This window comes from Balaenoptera borealis, assembly GCF_965194805.1.
Source record: "Balaenoptera borealis genome assembly, chromosome: 2".
NCBI classification, from domain to species: Eukaryota; Metazoa; Chordata; class Mammalia; order Artiodactyla; family Balaenopteridae; genus Balaenoptera; species Balaenoptera borealis.
In genome coordinates, this window is record NC_138867.1 from 130,282,089 (window position 1) to 130,300,413 (window position 18,325).

The 18,325-nt window shown below is 39.6% G+C and overlaps 1 long non-coding RNA gene across 1 annotated transcript in view; it reads left to right on the forward strand.

Annotated features, from left to right (window-relative positions):
- Positions 1-2,369: 2,369 nt before the first annotated feature.
- Positions 2,370-18,325, forward strand: part of LOC309622900 — a 282,712-nt gene continuing 266,756 nt past the window's right edge. Inside the window, exon 1 of the long non-coding RNA XR_014241204.1 lies at positions 2,370-3,514. This is a non-coding gene — a long non-coding RNA (uncharacterized lncRNA). The remainder of the gene's footprint in view (positions 3,515-18,325) is intronic.

Consider the following 18,325-nt stretch of genomic DNA (forward strand, 5'->3'; position numbering starts at 1 on the left):
CATGAGAGATTACTACAAGCAACTCCATGAGTATAAAATGGACAACCTGGAAGAAATGGACACATTCTTAGAAAAGCACAACCTTCTTTGACTGAACCAGGAAGAAATAGAAAATATAAACAGACCAATCACAAGCACTGAAATTGAAACTGTGATTAAAAATCTTCCAACAAACAAAAGCCCAGGACCAGACGGCTTCACAGGTGAATTCTATCAAACGTTTAGAGAAGAGCTAACACCTATCCTTCTCAGACTCTTCCAAAATATAGCAGAGAGAGGAACACTCCCAAACTCATTCTACGAGGCCACCATCACCCTGATACCAAACCACACAAAGTTGTCACAAAGAAAGAAAACTATAGGCCAGTGTCACTGATGAACATAGATGCAAAAATCCTAAACAAAATACTAGCAAACAGAATCCAACAGCACATTAAAAGGATCATACACCATGATCAAGTGGGGTTTATCCCAGGAATGCAAGGATTCTTAAATATATGCAAATTAATCAATGTGATACAACATATTAACAAATTGAAGGAGAAAAACCACATGATCATTTCAGTAGATGCAAAAAAGCTTTCAACAAAATTCAACACCCATTTATGATAAAAACCCTCCAGAAAGTAGGCATAGGGGGAACTTACCTCAACATAATAAAGGCCATATATGACCAACCCACAACCAACATCGTTCCCAATGGTGAACAACTGAAATCATCTCCACTAAGATCAGGAACAAGACAAGGTTACCAACTCTCACCACTATTATTCAACATAGTTTTGGAAGTTTTAGCCATAGCAATCAGAGAAGAAAAAGAAATAAAATGAATCCAAATCAGAAAGGAAGAAGTAAAGCTGTCACTGTTTGCAGATGACTTGATAGTATACACAGAGAATCCTAAAGACTCTACCAGAAAACTACTAGAGCTGATCAATGAATTTGGTAAAGTAGCAGGATACAAAATTAATGCACAGAAATCTCTTGCATTCCTATACACTAATGATGAAAAATCTGAAAGAGAAATTAAGGAAACACTCCCATTTACCACTGCAACAAAAAGACTAAAATACCTAGGAATAAACCTACCTAAGGAGACAAAACACCTGTGTGCAGAAAACTATAAGGCACTGATGAAAGAAATTAAAGATGATACAAATAGATGGAGAGATATACCATGTTCTTGGATTGGAAGAATCAGAATGGTGAAAATGATTATACTACCCAAAGCAATCTACATATTCAATGCAATCCCTATCAAACTACCAATGGTATTTTTCACAGCACTAGAACAAAAAATTTCACAGTTTCTATGGAAACAAAAAATACCCTGAATAGCCAAAGCAATCTTGAGAAAGAAAAACGGAGCTGGAGGAATCGGGCTCCTGGATTTCAGACTATACTACAAAGCTACAGTAATCAAGACTGTATGGTACTGGCACAAAAACAGAAATATAGATCAGTGGAACAGGATAGAAAGCCCAGAGATAAACCCACACACATATGGTCACCTTATTTTTGATAAAGGAGATAAGAATATACAATGGAGAAAAGACAGCCTCTTCAATGAGTGGTGCTCGGAAAACTGGACAGCTACATGTAAAAGAATGAAATTAGAACACTTCCTAACACCATACAGAAAAATAAACTCAAAATGGATTAAAGACCTAAATGTAAGGCCAGACACTATCAAACTCTTAGAGGAAAATATAGGCAGAACACTCTATGACATAAATCACAGCAAGATCCTTTTTGACCCACTTCCTAGAGAAATGGAATTCAAAACAAAAATAAACAAATGGGACCTAATGAAACTCAAAAGCTTTTGCGCAGCAAAGGAAATCATAAAGAAGATGAAAAGACAACCCTCAGAATGGGAGAAATTATTTGTAAATGAAGCAACTGACAAAGGATTAATCTCCAAAATTTACAAGCATCTCATGCAGCTCAATATCAAAAAAACAAAGAACCCAATCCAAAAATGGGCAGAAGACCTAAATAGACATTTCTCCAAAGAAGATGTACAGATTGCCAACAAACACATGAAAGGATGCTCAACATCACTAATCATTAGAGAAATGCAAATCAAAACTACAATGAGGTATCACCTCACACCAGTCAGAATGGCCATCATCAAAAAATCTACAAACAATAAATGCTGGAGAGGGCGTAGAGAAAGGGGAACCCTCTTGCACTGTTGGTGGGAATGCAAATTGATACAGCCACTATGGAGAACAGTATGGATGTTCCTTAAGAAACTAAAAATAGAACTACCATACGACCCAGCAATCCCACTACTGGGCATATACCCTGAGAAAACCATAGGTCAAAAAGAGTCATGTACCACAATGTTCATTGCAGCTCTCTTTACAATAGCCAGGACATGGAACAACCTAAGTCTCCATCAACAGATGAATGGATAAAGAAGATGTGGCACATATATACAATGGAATATTACTCAGCCATAAAAAGAAATGAAATTTTGTTATTTGTAGTGAGTTGGATGGATCTAGAGTCTGTCGTACAGAGTGAAGTAAGTCAGAAAGAGAAAAACAAATACCGTATGATAACACATATATATGGAATAAAAAAAAAAAAAGTGGTCCTGAAGAACCTAGGGACAGGACAGTAATAAAGATGCAGATGTAGAGAATGGACTTGAGGACACGGGGAGGGGGAAGGTAAGCTGGGATGAAGTGAGAGAGTGGCATGGACATATATGCACTACCATATGTAAAATAGATAGCTAGTGGGAAGCCACTGCATAGCACAGGGAGATCATCTCGGTGCTTTCTGACCACTTACAGGGGTGGGATAGGGAGGGTGGGAGAGAGACACAAGAGGGAGGAGGTATGGGGATATATGTATATGTATAGCTGTTTCACTTTATTATACAGCAGAAAGTAACACACTATTGTAAAGCAGTTATACTCCAATAAAGATGTTAAAAAAAAAAAAAAAAGAAAAAAGAATACCATTCAGATACATCTCGAATGAGATGACCACTACAGGACAGAAAATGAAGTACAAGGGAAGGGATGATTAGCAGTATAAAACAGTACTGAGAACTATGGGAGTATTGACTTGGGAACTGGGGAAGTGTTCATGGAAGAAGTAGTATTTGAGATAAGCCTTGAGAGATGGGTGAGTTTTTATAAGGAGAGTTGCTTGTGCTCTTTGTGAGGATGATATTGTTAGCACATACTTGGAAGAGAGTGATGTGTATATGTATAAGGGAGTCATCCTTTACCTTCTTAGGTAGGTAAGGGTTGCAGTTCATGGTGTTTAGTGCCATTCATCTTCTCATTTGACTGTGACAACGTTTTCATGAACATGGTAATTGACTGATCTCCTTTTCAGAGGTGAAGATGCTGACACTTGGGGAAAATGATGCTTCCAAACTCCCCTCTTTGTAAGGAGAAGAATCATGGCTTGAACCCACATGGCCCCAAACAGAATGCAACATGAAGCTGGATCCAAATGGAAGGTCAATCAGTTGCTGCTCATCTGTCAGGTAAGGACCTGGACAGAAATTGCTCTCTCCAATAAGAATATATTTTAACAGTAGAATCAAGTCATGCTTGAACTGTATATCCTAGAGGGAGAAACCTGAAACTGGGATAGCAGAGTGGGAGTTTTAGAGGAATCTTCAAGGGCACTGTGAACCAACCAAAACCACTGAAAGGCAGGAGTGACCATTCTTTTACTCCTGGGAAGTAGTAGCTTGCATGTGGTCATTTGGAAAGCTTGTACCAGAAATCCAGGTATTATAATAATAATTATTATTATTATTCAATGTGATTTTATTTTGTTGCTCAAATTATTCCATCTTTGGCCATTGGGAGCTTTTTAAGTTGTTTCCTGTATTCTTTTGACATACCTTTGTCATCGTGGGTATTTATTTATTTATTAATAAATTAGCACTTCCTTACTTTCTAGCACTATAGGATGTTTCAGGCTCATCTTATACGTTTCCTGTCCCAGTCCTAGAATCAGTAGAATCAGCCGTTTTTACAAAAGAGACTTAGTTGGTTTTCTGTGTGTGTGTGTGTGTGTGTGTGTGTGTGTGTGTATGAATGATATTCATCATGTCTGCACACCTGGATAGCTACTTGGGGTAATCACAGGTGTGACACTGTGATTTATAAGAAGTGTGTATTTGGTCATTTGGTCATTCAGATGACCAAAATGTATTTCTCATCAACATTTGGTCTTTGTCCAAAATTTCTGGCTCACAGCTCCTCATACCCTTGGAATTTCCTGTGATAAGAAAAATGAAGGTGTCTTTTGTTGTGTTAATGAGGTGACTTTTTGAAAGCCCTTAGGTAACCTAAGGGTGAGGGGCTGGTGGCCAGAAGAACCAACCTTGTGATTAGAAGATTGGGTGGAGCTGGAGATTTTAATAGCCAATGATTTAATCATTCCTGTGTCTGTAATGAAGTCTCCATAAAAACCATAAACAACAGGGTTTGGAAGGTTTGGGGTTGGTGAACACGTGAGGGTGCTGGGAGAATAGCTCATGACATGCCTGGAGAAGGCTTGGAAGCTCCTTGCCCTTTCCCCATGCCTTGTCTTACACATCTCTTCTGTCTAGTTGTTCCTGGGTTATATCCTTTTATAACAAACTGGTGATCTAGTAAGTAAACTATTTCTCTGAGTTCTGGGAGCTGCTCTAGCAAGTCAATCAAATCAAAGGAGGGGGTCTTGGGAATCTCTGATTTATAACCATTTGTTTAGAAGAACAGGTAAGAACTTGGTCATGTGACTGATGTCTTAAGTGTGGAGGTGGTGAGAGCAGTCTTGTAGGATTAAACCCTTAACATGTGGAATCTGATGATGTCTCTGGGTAGAGAGTGTCAGAATTGAGTTGAATTTCAGGACACCCAGCTGGTGTCCTGAGAATTGCTTGTTGGTGTGGGACCACCCCTCCCCCCACATACACACATTGGCACTGGTACCAGAACCTATTTAATAGGTTCTCAGTAAGTTTTGTGGAATGAATGGATACCACTGAATGGTTGAATTCTATCATGTCAGAGTTTAACTGCCCTTAGGAGACAAACCTAACTATCACAATTGGATGATGACAGAGTTCCAGAAAAGGGAAGTGTCTTACCTGTATGTTTTTAATTTATTTATTCATGTTGCCCAACACATAGGTTTATTTACTTATTTTTTAAACTTGATCACTTTGGCAATGGAGAGCAACCCATGGATGATAAAATACCCATGTCTATAAGTGGCTGATGATAGGTTTTACTTGTATAAGTGAAATATTATATACATTATTTTACATATTGCTCTCATTTAAAATTTTTACCCCTAGCAATTTGAAAGGAGACTTAAAATCCCTTTGCTGATCTTAAGTGTCTCAGAGGCTGAAAACAAGCTCTAAAATCATAGGAAAATCTTGTGGTTTTTATGAGCATGCCGTTGAAGTATAAAATTACATTAGGTTTTATTCATTATTTTATCTTTGTGATACCATTACCTGCATTGTTGCAATAGCCTAGTAACTGTCTCCCTTTTTCTAGTTACTTCCTGCAATCTTTTCTATTGTCTATTTCAATACATATGGACGACTCAATCTTCCTAAATCTCAGCTTTGATTATGTTTCCCCCACTTAAATGCTTTATCCTGTCTTCAAATATCTACAAAGAGAAGCCCAAACTGCTTAACCTGGCCCTAGCCAATCTTTCCGGCTTTATTCTCACCTCCTGCTTATTAAAAGTGCATGAAGATCCTCCTGAACCCCTAGACAAGTGCTTCTCAAACTTTAATGCATGTATGAGTCACTTGGGGGATTTTGATACAATGCAGACTCTGATTCAATAAGTCTGGGGTGGGAACCTGGGTTCTTGCCTTTTTAACAAGTCAGGCTGATAAAGCTGGTCCAAGAACCACACTTTGAATGGTAAGGCCCTGATGATATTATGACCTTCTCCTATATTCACTCATCACCTTTCATTGTTATGTGTTTAGTAACTGTATTTCTCTCACTGGAGAATATGTCTAGAGGACCATATCAAATCTGTTAATTTTATTGGCACCTATCAAAATGAATCTGAGATTCTTAATACTCTACCTTTGGACAGAACCTAGTTTGTCCCTCCCCTTCAAGCTTCAGGCAGTGAGTTGAATCCAGGGAGGGAAAGTGACCTCTCCATGGTGACATGGCAAGTTAGTGGCAGAGCTGGGACTAGGAATTGGTCTCAGAAATAAATACCTACTCTGGTGCAAAATATCAAGTAAAGTTCTTAGGGCAAGTAGCACTTTATTCAGAACTTGGCCCCCAGGTATTGGATACTTAACACAGAACTCCCCTTGCAAGCCCTTTGGTGAATTGCAAATGTCTGAGAGAAGGCAAGGAATACCTCTGGGGCATTTCTCAGAGTCCAGGGAGGCTCCACAATTAGAGTAACAGCTTATAGGTTAACTAGAGTGTGGCCAATTGAGAAGGATTGACCTAATTCTTCCTTTTTAATTACCTTAATTTTATGCATCAGGTAATTAATTGAATGACTTAGTGATTACAGATGCTTTCTCTATCTCTAGCCAGGAATGAGAACAAGTTGCATAAGAAGCATCAGTGGGAAGGGGAGGAGAGATTAGGGCAAGGACCACTTGATAGGAGTCTACACGAGCCCCGTGCTGTGATACAAAAATCACCATGGTCTTTTATATCTGAGCTATGCATTTCTCTGCCCAGTAGAAGAAAAATACAGGAAATGCTCCAAAATAGCTTCTGGGACTAGACTAGGGTTTCTCAACATTGGCACTATTGACTTTTTGAGCCAGATAATTCTTTATTGTAGAGAATGATCCTGTCCATTACAGGACGTTTAGCAGCATCCTTGGCCACTACCTACAAGTAGCACCCACACCCCCTGAAATTATGACAACCCGAAGTTTCTCCAGATACTTCCAATTATCCCCTGGGGAGAAAGGGAGAAAATCATCCCCAGATGATTCCTCACTTAAGAACAACTGGACTAAACCATTGGTCAGGCTCAGTATGTCCACAGGGCTGTGCTACAGCTACACAAGTTGTGTAGTAACAATTCCATGGAGCACCATTCTCGTATACTTCAATAAAGCTTGGGACAACTTATTGCAGATTTTGATAATATCTGCAATCCATGACTTTGGCCTTCAATAGTGAACCTCTGTAGGCTAAGAGCCTCCCCCTTTTAAATATAATGTGAAGAATTTGCAAAAACTATGTGCTTATCAGAATATCTGGTGACTTCAGTGTCTAAAATGATGGTCCATTGGTTACTTTCATCTCCACTAATGTTCTTGTCTTCCACCCCACCTTATCCTAGACCTTGCTATCATCATTCGCTGTCACCTCTAAAATCTTCATTTCGAGCATCGTTTCTCTCTGATCACCAGCCTCTGTGTTTCTGACTTGATTAGTCATTTCATCCTCCCCAAAATATTTTCACCCCAACTAGTTCTCCAATGCATTAACCTCACCGTTTTGCACCAGTGACCATGTGCCTCTTATCTATATTTGCCTCTTTACTCAGTTCAGCCTCTCTTGTCCAGCATGAAAATCATTCGCTTACAAAATCCCTCAAAACTTTGCCTTACTAACTCTCTGATGTGTTTGCCTAGCGAAATCCAAGGCAGCAGATTGAATCTTATTACCTACCTTGTCTTAATCTGTACCTAAACAGATAAACATCTGCACCTAAATGGAAAAGACACATACAGTATGGTGATGAATCCACTGCAGTTTAAATTCAAGACTACAGACATCAAATGGGCACTCACACTGCCTAGAATTCTCATCCTGTTAAGTTTGTTTTCTGCTCTCTGGGACAACTCATTTATAATTCACTCCCTTAGATGTCTTACTACTTCCATGCCCTCACTTTTGCCTGATATCTTTACTTGAAAAATAGAAGCAGAGGGAACTTTCATATATACATTACAAATCGAGAACATATCTTTATTTAGACCTGTATTTTCTATTTTCCATCCTTTCTCGGCTTCTATCTAAAGGCCAGTCTCCCCCTGTTGTGTCTGTCCCAGCTGCTGCAACTTCCTTATACATTTATTTCTGTAGTTTCCTCATCTCCCGCATTACAAATTCTTCCTTTTATCCAAATCATTCCCATTGCACATAAGTGTACTCCAGTTTCTCACAATTTACCTTCTCATGATCTGACTTCTACTTCTACCACTATCATATTTCTCTATCTTTCACAGTAAATGTTGAAGAATTGGTCTACACTTATTGGACCTTTGTCCTTATCTTCCACTATTTCTTTAATCTACTTCAATCTAGCTTTCACCATCATTACTTCTCTAAACCTTTCCTATCCATGATCATCATGTTACCAAAACTAATGGACACGTCTTCAAACTTCTTACTCATTTACTGTTGACCACACTTTCCTTCTTAAAACTCTTATCTTGGTATCTAGGATACAACCCTCTCATAATATTTTACTTGTCTCTTTATATCCTCCTTTATTCCCGATTTTTCCTTCTCAATCCTACCTTTGTTTGAGTTCTCCACTAATTGGTCCCAGACCAATTCTCTGTCTGTATATTTTCCTACAGTGATCTCATCTACCTCATGGCTTTAAATGCCAAATAGATGAAAATGGCTCCCAAATCTGTATCTGCATCCTGTATTCTTTCCTGTGTTCCAGATTAATATATCCATCTGATTCTTTACTAATTACAATTGGATATATGATAGGCATGTCAAATTAGCATTTTCAAAACAGAATTTAAAAATTTTCCTTCCTCTTCTTTCATGCTTCCCACCCCCACCAAGACAATTTCGTGTCGTTAAATGGAACCTTCATCTCCTAAGAACCCACTCAGAGACTATTCAGGCTGAAATCCCAGGAGTCAACCTTGATTTGTTCCTTATGTTCATTCCCTACTTATAATCCTTCATCATGATGTTTCATTCTAGTTCTGAAATATATTTTCTTTACCTGGTCAAAGAGCAGTAGCACCAAAAACTTGTTAAAAGTGGCAAGGCAGATTTTACTCAGACTGATGCAGTAAGGGAGAGAGACTCTAGTATAAACTGAGCTCAACTCCAGCTAAGATAAAGGTAACTGAGATTTTTAAAGGGAAAACAGAGAGATATCACAAAGGGGCTATGGGAAAGTAAAAAAGGGAGAACAAAAAGGAATTGGGGGCTGTAGGAAAGTGGAAAACTACAGAAAGGAATAAGTGGAGAATTACCGAAAATGGTTTGGCAGTGTGAGTTGGAACAATGCACTTTTTGTGGTTTGGCAGCGCTGCATTTTCTTGAGCAAAGACTCAGCACAGGGCTGGGGTCACCTTTAGGGACAGGGCCTAGTGCAGGTGGAGACCAGTCAGTAGTTTAATCAAGTCCCTCAGCACAGTGTTTGTGCTGTGAGGGTTCACAGTTCACACCCTCCTCACTATTACTACCTCATCCATCATTTGTCATTGGACTTTTGAAAGAACCTCTTTAGTGGTCTCCTTGCATAATTTCTTGCCTAGTGTCAATTAAATCACGTGTTCACTAGTCATTAGTGAAATGCAGGTCCAGACCACAACATACCACTTCATACCCATTCCAATGGCTATAATTAAAAAGACAGACAATAAGAAGTGTCAGTGAAGGTGCAGAGAAATTGGAACCCTCATACACTGCTGTTAGAAACGCAAAATGGTACACTTTGAAAAACTGTTTGGCAGCTTCTTAAAATATTAAACATTGAGTTACCATATGACCGAGCAATCCCATTCCTAGATATCTACCCGAGAGAAATGAAAACATATGTCCACATAAAAAATGAACATAAATGCTATTATCTGCTCATTATAGATCAGCAGCAGGGCTCTGCTTATTGCTATTACTCAGAGACCTAGGATGATGAAGTGGCCACCATTCCTACCAACAATTGTTAGTTGTTATTGTAGAGGGAAAACAACTCTGGTAAATCTCACATCAGCAATTAAGTGACACATATTACTTCTGCTCACAATTTAGAGGCTAGAATTAATCACAAGCCCCCATATAATACAAGAACAAGGAAATGCAATTCTACATGTGCCTGGGAGGTGAAGAACCAGAAATGGTCAGCAAGCATACTAATGACTCCTTTGACTATGCCCTTGCTGTTTCCTTGGCCTGGTATGATTTTCCTCTATCTCTGTGCTGAGATAGCTCCTTCTCACCCTTTAGTTTCCAGGACTTCCCTGAGAGAACTTCTGTGACAAGTTTGTCCCAAGCAGTGCCTCTGCACAATCCTTTTAAGCTCTTTATCCCATCCTCCAGTGTGTTATGACACTGCTTATTTCATAATCTGAAATTGTTTGGTATATTTCTTTGCTAATTTTCTTATTGACTAACTCTTTCCACTTGAACATAAACTTTTTGAGGCTGTAATTTGTATTCTTCTCTGTTTTATTCATTCCCGAATCCCTAGCATTTAGAACAATGCTTAGCAAACTCATAATAGAAAATCAATAAATATTCATTAAACGAATGAATGAACATCCTTTCTTACCTCCCTAGCATTTTCCGTGCTAGTCCTTCTTCCTCTTATTTCAAGCAAAACACTATGCATTCGCTAACATTCAGCTTAATGTCATCTGCTCTGTAAAGTCTTCCCCTAGTAAGAGGTAATGTCTAATCAACCATGCTTTTATAAAATATAACTTATTCTTTTATTTATAGCCATAACTCTGCCTTATATCTTTCCAGTTGTATGCGTGATTCTCCATTGCTTCCTATTCCATATTTTGAATTAGATTTACAGGGCCTTTTTAAGGCCAAGTATTATAATTATTTTATATCCCAGTGCCCAGTCCATTCAACAAATATTTACTGAAAATCTATATTCCAGGCAGTATTCTAGGTGCTGTAAATAGAGTCATGAACAATATCGAGTCTCCGCCCTCATGGGGCTCATTTTCTTTTGGGGCAGACAGACCAACCAAGAAATAAATATATGACATAATTAAGATGTGATAAGTATTTCAAATAAAATTAAAGTAAGATAAGGAGGATAGAGAGTGAAGATGGAGTATTGGTCAGCGAAAGCTTTTCTGAGATGTGATGTTTGAATAGAGATCTGCATGAAGTAAGATGCAAGCCAGCAAAACATCTGGGAGAAGTGTGTTACAGGGAGCTAGGACAGGAGGCACATAGGCCATGAGATGGGAATGAACTGTAAGGCCATTGTCATGTGGGTGGAGTGCGATTGGGAGCAAATCAGAGAGCTGTTGGAATCACATTATATACAGGGCCTCTGTAGGCCATGCAGTAGTTTTGGGTTTTGTTCTAAGTGTGTTGGCATATCGTTAGTAGATTTTGAACAGATTGAGACTTTTTAAAGCATCAAATCTACTATCACTGCATCTCTTGTGTAGAGAATAGTCTATGGGAGACAAAAGTGGAATCAAGAAAACTAACTACGAAGCTACTTGATAGATAACGTTAAGGGAGGAAGGTTTGGATTAGAGTGGTAGCGAAGAAATGTTTGAGAAGTGGCTGGAGGGTGGGTGTGGTGTCCAGGGAGTCAAGTGAAGAAAGTATTTCAGTAAGGAGTAGGATCAAATCAGTCCTCCTCCCGTGGAGAGGATGAGCGAAGAGAGGCTTGATAATTGATACCTAGAGTCATTGGTGAGCTTAAGAAATGTGGTTTCCCTGGAGTAGTGGGAAAAAAAGCTCAACTGGAGTGATTTCAAGAGAAGGTGGAAGATGAGGAAGTAGAGGCAGAGAATATAGACTCATGTAATTTTGCTATAAAAGAGAAGCAAATAAATGGAGGGAAAGTGTGTAGTGTCCCTAAAAAGATTGTTTAATGAATCAAAATTTTCAAAAATAACACTCAAGGGAGGGAATGGATTTATTTATAGTTATTGATCACTTACTCTAATCTTAAATGGATCCTTGAGACTGTCTTCGTTCTCTACTCTCTTAACCTCTTTCTATCTGCATGGAGGAGAAAGACCTTCCCTATGGATAAGGGATGAAATAGACTCTAAGGACCAATGAGGCCACCTTGCTAATGATAAAGGTTCTAGAGTAAAGCATAAAGGGAAAAATTGCAGCTATGTACTGGGCAAAGGCTCTCTTTTCCCTTTTAGGATCTCTCCCTCTTGTTCTCATTTCTTCTTGGCCATGATACTCTTTTCTCCTATTTTGGGTTTCTGCCCAGTGCTTTTGTATTTCACTTTCCAGAAAGCCAGCTGTCCTGGCCAGAACTCTCTTTTTTTTTTTTTTAATTAATTTATTTTATTTATTTATTTTTGGCTGCGTTGGGTCTTCATTGTTGCCCGTGGGTTTTCTCTAGTTGCGGCGAGCAGGGGCTACTCTTCCTTGCGGTGCACAGCCTTTCATTGTGGTGGCTTCTCTTATTGCGGAGCATTGGCTCTAGTCACGCGGCCTTCAGTACTTGTGGTACACAGGCTCAGTAGTTGTGGCTTGCGGGCTCTAGAGAGCAGGCTCCTGTAGTTGTGGCACACAGGCTTAGTTGCTCCGCAACATGTGGGATCTTCCCAGACCCCAGAGCTCGAACCTGTGTCCCCTGCATTGGCAGGTGGATTCTTAACCACTGCGCCACCAGGGAAGCCCATGTCCTGGCCAGAACTAATTACAGATTAAGAGGGAGAGAGAGAGAGAGAGAGAGAGAGAGAGAGAGGTATCAAAACAATAAAATTTAAAGCAAAAACTAACTCTGATTGCTTTAGGTCAAAATGATGAATCAATTCGTTCTTTTTCTTCCAATATTTTTCCCCATCAAATAAATAAGACCTTAAAAAACAGGATTAGGGGGCTTCCCTGGTGGTGCAGTGGTTGAGAATCTGCCTGCCAATGCAGGGGACACGGGTTCGAGCCCTGGTCTGGGAGGATCCCACATGCCGCGGAGCAACTAAGCCCGTGCGCCACAACTACTGAGCCTGCGCATCTGGAGCTTGTGCTCCGCAACGAGAGGCCGCGATAGTGAGAGGCCCGCGCACCGCGATGAAGAGTGGCCCCCGCTTGCCACAACTGGAGAAAGCCCTCGCACAGAAACGAAGACCCAACACAGCCAAAAATAAATAAATAAATAATTAAAAATAAATAATTAAAAAAAAAAAAAACAGGATTAGGTTGTGAACCTAGGAGAAAATGCAAAAAGCAAAAACAAAAAAAACACTTGACTTTTTTTAGTCCAAACCAGGAGTCGGCAAACCATAATCCATACACCAAATCTGGCTTACTACCTGTTTTTTGTAAAGTTTTATTGGATCACAGCCATGCTAATTAATTTATATATTGTCAGTGGTTTCTCTGATGCTACAATGACAGTATTGAGTAGTTGTGAGAGAATGTGTATGGCTGTAAAAACCTAAAATATTTAATACATATGGTCCTTTACAGAAAAAGTTTGCTGACCCCCTAGTCTATACTAATATTTCCTAAACTGTGCCCTCAGTGACATTACCACAGTCGGATACAATGAATACATAGGCATGAAAACTCCAAATTAAATGAAGTTAAATAAATCTCTTCACTGCAGGACTTTGCAGAGCCTTAAAATGCCACTATGAATGTGAGTCTCTAAAAGGGGGATAAAATGTGATTTACACGTTTAAGAATCAAATCTTAGGGGAATTAGGATGGCATTATCGTTCTGATTCCTAAAGATGCCCAGTTCTGGCCTGAAAGAACTTCTTTCCATAAGTTCCCTTGACAAGTAATATGTATAAGGAAAAATGGAGTGAGAACAAAATGCCACTTTATTAATAGTTGCTCAGGTGTCCAAAGCTCCAATGCAGGGATCTCCTGTAAATGACCATAGTGAAACACACAATTTATAACTTAAGGCACATAAGGCTTTCCATCCTCCCCCTGATTTAAATCTTGGAATATTACCATCTCATGCCAGACTCATGGGTAAAGGAAGTTGAAGGGAATGAATGGAGAGGAACATGCCAGATATTTTTGCAGCCAAGATAGGTTTATTCGAATTCAGCAGAGAATAGAAATTTGAGGTCTACAACCATGGTGAGCCACATGCAAGTCCCCACACAGCAAGGGAAGGAAGGGAGAAAAGCAAGTTGGCAGAGCTATATACTAAACAGAGTCCATGTCTTTCCACTGGCTGAGTCCTTGCCAGGAAAGGAGTCTTCTCCCTGTTGGGCTCTGTTATCATTACAGGGAATGAGAGCTCCCTTTCTGGTCTCCCAACTCTATTTAATTGAGGTTTCTGTTTATTAATTCTTTTACATTCCCTCTTTTGATCAAAATCTTTCTTTAAAAGCATTGCTGATCAAGAGTCGGATTTTTCGGTTTCAGTGTTTTCTTGTCCCTCAATACTAGGAAGAACATTCCTGGGTGTAGTGCTGGAGAAAAAGTGCACAGATTGGAAACCTACTGAGGTCATGTATGAGTAACAAGGAGAGGTTAGGCGGGAGAACTGGCAGGCACTTTTTATCTAAAGTCCATATGTTATCAAGATCATAGACAATGGAGATCATCTGAAGCATTATGTCATCATCAAAAGCTTGACAACAGACTTCCAACAAGACTGGTCTGGACATCTTGGGAAAACTGTCTCATCAGATGTTGTCTGCTTCAATTCTGGGAAACCTTTATGTTCAGGTCACCAGATAATGTGCAGGTCCATTCAGGGTTTGGTGCTTTCTTTAGGTGTGAATCCAATAGTCTATTCCCTGGAGTTTGGCTACACAAGGGTTGGTTAGCAAAACCTGATAGGGACGCTTCCAGCCAGGTTGAAGAGAGTTCTTCCAGAGGTGTCTTTTCCAATAGATGAAATCTACAGGTTGCAAAGTGTGATGCTTCAGGTCTCTGTCTTCTGAGAGTGCATTGTGAAAAGATTGCTCTTCCAAAATATGTTTATTTTTAATAGAAGCAATTGGTCTTTTGCATATTGGAGTATCTCTCCTTCTATCAGTTGTGGGTCAAAAGAAACAGGAGAAAAGTACATTGGGTGTCCTGTGACTGTCTCAAAGGGTAAGAGGTAATTAATTCCAAAAGGGGTGAATCTGACACTTAGAAGGACCAAGGTCAGTGCTTTTGGCTAAGGTATTTTAAGGGTCTACAAATTTTGCCAATTAAGTCTTAATAATGCCATTAATGCTTTCAGAGGATTGAGGGTGGTAAGTGCAATGAAAGTGTAAAACCAGCCAAACAGCACATGCTTTTCGAAGTACCTGACCAGTAAAATAGGTTCCTTGGTCACTGTGAAGTTTGACAGGAGTTCCTCAGGTAGGGACAATCTTTCCCAAAAGGACTTTGGCCACAGAAGAGGCAATAGCCCATCTGTAAGGGAAGGCTTCAGTCCAGTGAGAAAACGTACAGTTCATAACTAAAACTTATTTATATCCATTAGATGGAAGAAGTTGTATGAAATCCATTTGCCAGATCTCAAATGGTCCATTAAGCAGTTTTAAATGTCCAATAGTAGTTCAAATAGGCCACCCTGGGTTGTATTTGAGGTAAGTGGGATAAGTGAGGTAGGTACTTTTTGCAGCCTTGTTCATTTTCCCCACCAATATTGATTCATGAATGCTGTCATTTTGTTAGTAGACCAATAGTTTAATGCATGTACAGTGATGAGGCGTGGAAATTTTAGAGTTTCTAGTAGAACTGGTTTGGTTTTTGGTCCAGACCAGAGATTCCTCTTTTTATCAAACCAACAGTTGTTGAATTTCCAATCTTATTTTTCCTTTTCTGAGGTCAATTGTGTGTTTCTCTTGCCATGTTTTCCAAATTATCATTTGGGGAAATATCCCTTTGGACCATGATACAGGTTTGACTGCTCTTGATCCCTTTAAGGACAGAATTTCTTGCAGAAATATCAGCAAGACGATTTCCTTTAGCTTCCAGAGAGTCAAGTTTAGACTGTCCTAGAATCTAATAATAGCTGAAGTGTCAGGTAAAAGTATTACATCCAATAATTCCTGAACATAGGGACCATTTTTAATTTTACTTTTGCTGGAAGTAAGGAAGCCATGTTGCTTCTACAACATTCCAAAATTATGAGATACTCTGAAAAATATATCTACTATCAGTTAAATATTGGCAGTTTTGCCCTTGGCTAAAGTACAAATCTGTGTAAGAGTATATAATTCAGCCTGTCAGGCTGAAGTAGCCGTAGGTAAAGATGCTGCCTCAACAACATCAAAATGAGTTGCAATAGCATACCCAGCACAATATTTGCCATTGTCATCTTTTGAATAAGAACCGTCATTGAATCATGAGAAGTCAGTGTTACCCAGGGGAATTTCCTGTAGATCTTCATGAGGAGTCGGGGGTGGTGTGTTGGTATTAAATAGTCATAAGGGACTTCCTCAGTGATGGAGGGCAGAAGAGGAGCAGGGTTCAGGTTATTACAACATAAAGAGTTATGCAAGGAACAGTTAACACAAGGACTTCATAGGAGGTGAAGTGGCTGAATGAGAAATGTTGAGTGTGATAAGAATTTAGGAAAGCTTCTACTGCATGAGGTACAAAAATGGTTAAAGGGGATCTCCCGCAAATTTCTTGGTGATCTTAATCAAAAGAGCAGTGGCTGTAATGGCTGTCAGGCAAGGAGGCATCCCCATGCCACAGGATCCAGTTGCTGGTTATAATACCCTGTGAATCTATGGCGGTCCCCATGTTTTTTGGGTGAGTACCCCAAGGGCAGTCCCTTCCTTTTCATATAGAAAAAGGAAAAAGAGAATCTGATAATTGGGATGCCCAAGGGCAGGTAGGTTCATCAAACTCTCCTTTAAAGCCTTAAAAATTTTGTTCCAATGCACAGGCTTTGGAAAAGCCCTAAGAATTGCTCAATGAAGTTGTCTAGCCTGATCATATAATAAGCTAGTGGACTGGTTTCCCAGTTGTAATTCTAGAGACCTTTTAGGATTTTCCCAATCAACAGTTTTCATCCAATGCTGGGCTGGCCTTCACTGACAAGCATATGAACTAGCTGATATAAGTCAGAGAAATCAGGTTGATACGTTTGAATGACTATATTAAATTCCCCAGCCAATCTGTAAGGATCTTTGGTTACTTTGGAAAAGCCTTTGACTGTGGCTCACATATCAGCTTTAGTCCAGGGAATATAAGAAATTAAGGGTTTAGCCTCTGGATCCTTAGAAAGCTTAATTTTAAAGGGACAACTTCTGACATGTTCAGAGGAAAAGGGAGTGGGGAGAGTTTCAGAGGAAAGGGGAAGTTCAGTAAGAGAATTAGTATAGGGGAATTGAGGGCATAGAAGAGGCATAGGTGGCATAGAAGGGAAAGGGAAGGGTTGCACCAGAGGTGGGGTCTGATCATGAGGAGCCAAGGGAGAGAAACAAGATGGAGCCAGAGGCAAGCCTGAGACAAAGGAGCCGAGGAAGACTAGACTGAGGCTTCAAGAGCCATTTATTTTCTTTCTTGAATGATTTGTTTATCTCAGTTAATTTAAAATCTTATTTTGCAGAGAGGCAATTTTAGACTCCTGAAAAAGTTGGAAAGCCTCAAAATACCAGTTGAAATAGGCATTCCATTCAATTCTGGACATTTTTGAACTATTGTAATCCAATTTGGTTTTAAGAAATTTAAGTTTGAGGACTTCAAAAGTTCCCCATAATGGTCATTGATATTCTAAATTACCTTTGGTCAGGTTGGTCCATTTAGTTAAAAATGCACATGAGGAAGGAACACAGTTTTTAAACTTAAACTGTATCAGAGTCCTTGCAGGGGGGCACCTTCAAAATGTTTAGATGACTGGGATGACATTTCTCAGAGGTTTTTCTCTAGAGTAAAAGAGTAATTTTCACATAGCTCAAGCAGCTCAATTCAAACAGCTTGCAACTCATATGCCTGTGGGCCTGACACCAGCCAATTCTAAGGACGCAGCTTATTCTCTGACAGCCCCTATTCCAAAGGAGTGGGTCAATGGCTGAACTGGTACAGTTTCAGTGAAGCAGCCCTTGTTTCTGAAGGAATGGGCCAAAGACATCTCAGCCAGCTTCAACTGAAATAATCTGATCTCCAAATCAGACTGAAGTGTCAAATGAGTACTTGCATACAGAAGAAGGCTTTAACCAGAAAGATGAAACCTTAAAACAGATCCCTAATAGAGCCTGGAGAACTTCAAATGAAAGAGGCTGTAAGCTTGGATCCAGGAGAAAGATACCTTTAAACTCCAGGGATCAGCAAGAAAAGCAATGAGCTCAGTGGGCTCAATTTTGGGTACCATACCTGTTTTGCTCACCAGCCCTGGGGCCTTTGGGGTGTCTTGTCTTGTCCCTGTATGGGACATCAAAATGTTGACCTAAAACAAATAGACTGCCAGATATTTCTCCAGCCAAGATGGGTTTATCTGAGAT